This window comes from Hordeum vulgare, chromosome 1H, assembly GCF_904849725.1.
Source record: "Hordeum vulgare subsp. vulgare chromosome 1H, MorexV3_pseudomolecules_assembly, whole genome shotgun sequence".
Taxonomy (NCBI): Eukaryota; Viridiplantae; Streptophyta; class Magnoliopsida; order Poales; family Poaceae; genus Hordeum; species Hordeum vulgare.
The window spans coordinates 132,480,605-132,485,604 of record NC_058518.1 but is presented as its reverse complement, the minus strand read 5'-3'; positions in this window follow the sequence as shown (position 1 = coordinate 132,485,604).

The window sequence follows — 5,000 nt, the reverse complement described above, 5'->3', positions numbered from 1 at the left end:
CCGTGTGCCCGTACGTGCATCCGTCCATTCCACGCACATGGTTTTCCCCTTTTTTCCATGGTGCGCGCCTAGTTTTTTGCAACACGGCCGCCGTACCCGTTTTTTCCCCGTTTCCTCACGTTCACGTTTTTGTCCCGTGTGCCCGTACGTGCATCCGTACATGCCACGCACATGGTTTGCCCCAGTTTTCCATGGTGCGCGCCCAGTTTATTGCAACACGGCCCCGTACCCGTTTTTCCCGTTTCCTCACGTTCACGTTTTTTGGCCCGTGTGCCCGTACGTGCATCCTTCCATGCCATGCACAAGGTTTTCACCCGTTTTCCATGGTGCGCGCCCAGTTTTTGTAACACGGCCATCATACCCCGTGTTTCCCCGTTTACTCAAGTTCACGTTTTTTGGCCCGTGTGCCCGTACGTTCATCCGTCCATGCCACGCACATGGTTTTCACCCGTTTTACATGGCGCGCGCCCAGTTTTTTGCAACACGGCCGTCGTACCCCGTTCTTTCCCGTTTCCTCACGTTCACGTTTTTTGGCCCGCGTGCCCGTACGTGCATCCGCCCGTTCCACGCACATGGTTTTCCCCTGTTTTCCATGGTGCGCTCCCAGTTTTTTTGCAACACGGCCGCCGTACCCGTTTTTCCCCGTTTCCTCACGTTCGCGTTTTTTGGCCCGTGTGCCCGTACGTGCATCCGTCCATGCCACGCACATGGTTTGCCCTAGTTTTCCATGGTGCGTGCCTAGTTTATTGCAACAAGGCCCCGTACCCGTTTTTCCCGTTTCCTCACGTTCACGTTTTTTGGCCCGTGTGCCCGTACGTGCATCCTTCCATGCCACGCACATGGTTTTCACCCGTTTTCCATGGCGCGCGCCCTGTTTTTTGCAACACGGCCGTCGTACCCCGTTCTTTCCCATTTCCTCAGGTTCACGTTTTTTGGCACGTCTGCCCGTACGTGAATCCGTCCATGCCACGCACATAGTTTTCCCCTTTTTTCCATGGTGCGCGCCCGGTTTTTTGCAACACGTCCGCCATACCCGTTTTTTCCCCGTTTCCTCACGTTCACGTTTTTTGGCCCGTGTGCCCGTACGTGCATCCGTCCATGCCACGCACATGGTTTGCCTCAGTTTTCCATGGTGCGCGCCCAGTTTATTGCAACACGGCCCCGTACCCATTTTTCCCGTTTCCTCACGTTCACGTTTTTTGGCCCGTCTGCCCGTACGTGCATCCTTCCATGCCACGCACAAGGTTTTCACCCGTTTTCCATGGTGCGCGCCCAGTTTTTTGCAACACGGCCGTCATACCCCGTGTTTCCCCATTTCCTCAAGTTCACGTTTTTTGGCCCGTGTGCCCGTACGTTTATCCGTCCATGCCACGCACATGGTTTTCACCCGTTTTCCATGGCGTGCGCCCAGTTTTTTGCATCACGGCCGTCGTACCCCGTTCTTTCCCGTTTCCTCGCGTTCATGTTTTTTGGCCCGTGTGCCCGTACGTGCATCCGTCCATTCCACGCACATGGTTTTCCCCTGTTTTCCGTGGTGCGCGCCCAATTTTTTGCAACACGGCCGCCGTACCCGTTTTTCGGTGCGCCCCGTGTCATCGTACGTGGTTTCGTCGGTGCGCCCCGGATGGTTATCGTTTGTTTATCATAGTGCACGTACAGCTTCTTCCACAATGGTCGTCGTACCCGTTCTTTGCCCGTGAACCGTTTTACACGTTCATATCCCATGTCGTATTTACTTGTTCCGATGGTGCCTCGACCATTACCTTCGTGGCTTGGCACGTATAGTTTCCGTTGGACTTAGCGGGTGATTGCGTATGTCCCAGGACGGACTTAACCATATCTCTTCGTGACTTGGCACGTATCGTTTCCGTTGGACTTAGCGGGTGAATGCGTATGTCCCAGGACGAACTTAACCATATCTCTTCTTGACTTGGCACGAATGGTTTCCGTTGGACTTAGCCGGTGATTCCCTATCTCCCAGGACGGACTTAACCATATCTCTTCGTGACTTGGCACGTATGGTTTCCGTTGGACTTAGCTTATGATTGCGTATGTCCCAGGACGGACTTTACCATATCTCTTCCGACTTGGCATGTATGGTTTCCGTTGGACTTAGCGAGTGATTGCGTATGTCCCAGGGCGGACTTTACCATATCTCTTGTGACTTGGCACGTACGGTTTCCGTTGGACTTACCATGTAGGTAGGCCAACTTTGCCAGTTGCACTTTCGAACCTTATCATTTGAACGAAAGGTGTGGGGGAGGGAAGAATCCGTGCGACATAGGGCTGGATCTCAGTGGATCGTGGTAGCAAGGCCACTCTGCCACCTACAATGCCCCGTCGCGTATTTAAGTCGTCTGCAAAGGATTCAGCCCACCGCCCGTTGCGAAGGAAGCTTCGAGGCGGCCGATCACGGCACATCGGCCGGACAGACTTAGCCCATGGCACGGGCCCTTGGGGGTGCAAGCGCCCCTAACGTGGGTCGGGGCGAGCGGCGGGTGCAGGAAACGGGAAAAACGGGTACGGGGCCGTGTTGCAATAAACTGGGCGCGCACCATGGAAAACTGGGGCAAACCATGTGCGTGGCATGGACGGATGCACGTACGGGCACACGGGCCAAAAAGCGTGAACGTGAGGAAACGGGGAAAAAACGGGTATGGCGGACGTGTTGCAAAAAACCGGGCGCGCACCATGGAAAACAGGGGAAAACAATGTGCGTGGCATGGACGGATTCACGTACGGGCAGACGTGCCAAGAAACGTGAACCTGAGGAAACGGGAAAGAACGGGGTACGACAGCCGTGTTGCAAAAAACAGGGTGCGCGCCATGGAAAACGGGTGAAAACCATGTGCGTGGCATGGAAGGATGCACGTACGGGCACACGGGCCAAAAAACGTGAACGTGAGGAAACGGGAAAAACGGGTACGGGGCCGTGTTGCAATAAACTAGGCGCGCACCATGGAAAACTAGGGAAAACCATGTGTGTGGCATGGACGGATGCACGTACGGGCACACGGGCCAAAAAACGTGAACGTGAGGAAACGGGGAAAAACGGGTACGGCGGCCGTGTTGCAAAAAACTGGGCGCGCACCATGGAAAACAGCGGAAAACCATGTTCGTGGAATGGGCGGATGCACGTACGGGGACACGGGCCAAAAAACGTGAACATGAGGAAACGGGAAAGAACGGGGTACGACGGCCGTGTTGCAAAAAACTGGGCGCGCGCCATGGAAAACGGGTGAAAACCATGTGTGTGGCATGGACGGATGAACGTACGGGCACACAGGCCAAAAAACGTGAACTTGAGGAAACGGGGAAACACGGGGTATGATGGCTGTGTTACAAAAATTGGGCGCGCACCATGGAAAACGGGTGAAAACCTTGTGCGTGGCATGGAAGGATGCACGTACGGGCACACGGGCAAAAAAACGTGAACGTGAGGAAACGGGAAAAACGGGTACGGGGCCGTGTTGCAATAAACTGGGCGGGCACCATAAAAAACTGGGGCTAACCATGTGCGTGGCATGGACGGATGCACGTACGGGCACACGGGCCAAGAAACGTGAACGTGAGGAAACGGGGAAAAAACGGGTACGGCGGCCGTGTTGCAAAAAACTGGGCGCGCACCATGGAAAACAGGGGAAAACCATGTGCGTGGAATGGACGGATGCACGTACGGGCACACGGGCCAAAAAACGTGAACATGAGGAAACGGGAAAGAACGGGGTACGACGGCCGTGTTGCAAAAAACTGGGCGCGCCATGGAAAACGGGTGAAAACCATGTGCGTGGCATGGACGGATGAACGTACGAGCACACGGGCTAAAAAACGTGAACTTGAGGAAACGGGGGAAACACGGAGTACGACGGTCGTGTTGCAAAAAACTGGGCGCGCACCATGGAAAACGGGTGAAAACCATGTGCGTGGCATGAACGGGTGCACGTACGGCCACACGGCCCAAAAAACGTGAACGTGAGGAAATGGGAAAAAACGAGCACGGGGGCCGTGTTGCAAAAAACTGGGCGCGCACCATGGAAAACGGGTGAAAACCATGTACGTGGCATGGACGGATGCATGTACGGACATACGGGACAAAAAACGTGGTAAACGGGAATCCGGGGAAAAACAGTGTACCCCTTCTTCACAAACGAAGGGCAGGGGTCCCAAGGGGGGCTAAAACCCTCGGGTATATTGGGGAGGAGGGGGCTCCTCCCTGCTTGGGTGTGGGAAATCGGTGGGTTTGCATATGAAATCATATGCAAACCTCCCGTTTCTCCCGTAACCCTTGCTTTTCCCAAACGTTGGCTCGGATGTCCCGTCGTTCTCCTGTCCCGTGTACGACTCATGCCAAATTCTGATCCGTCGGTCGAACGGCTGTTCGGGTTGTAGAAAAGTATGTATTGTGTCCGCACACGGTCAGGTCGATGTGATCTCGTGTCCCGTTGTCCCGTCGGTCCCGTGTACGAATCGTGCCAAATTCTGATCCGACGGCCCAACGGCCGTTCGGGTTGTAGAAAAGTACATATTGTTTCGCACACGGTCAGCTTGACGGGATATCGTGCAACCTTGTCCCACCGGTCCCGTGTATGTGTCTCGTGAAATTCTGACCCAATAGCCTAACTTGGCTCGGGAAACAGGAAAGTAGCATATCCCGTGCATGAGACCGACTAGACAAAGTTAAAACGACGTTGCCTTTCGGAATATAGTTCCCCCAAAACTTTATTGTTGCGGGGGTGACACACGCGGGATGTGGTCCCTGTGGACGCCTCCTTCGTGTAAACCTCCCGTGCATTGCACGGGCGGATGATCGGTTCGCTTGACCGATGTAGGCTACAAACACATGAGCAACTTTGGACCCGTGTCTGCTGGTACGATGAGTTTCGGAATATAGTTGCCACACACGGTCAGGTCGATGTGATCTCGTGCCGCGTTGTCCCGTCGGTCCCGTGTACGACTCGTGCCAAATTCTGATCCGACGGCCCAATGGCCGTTCGGGTTGC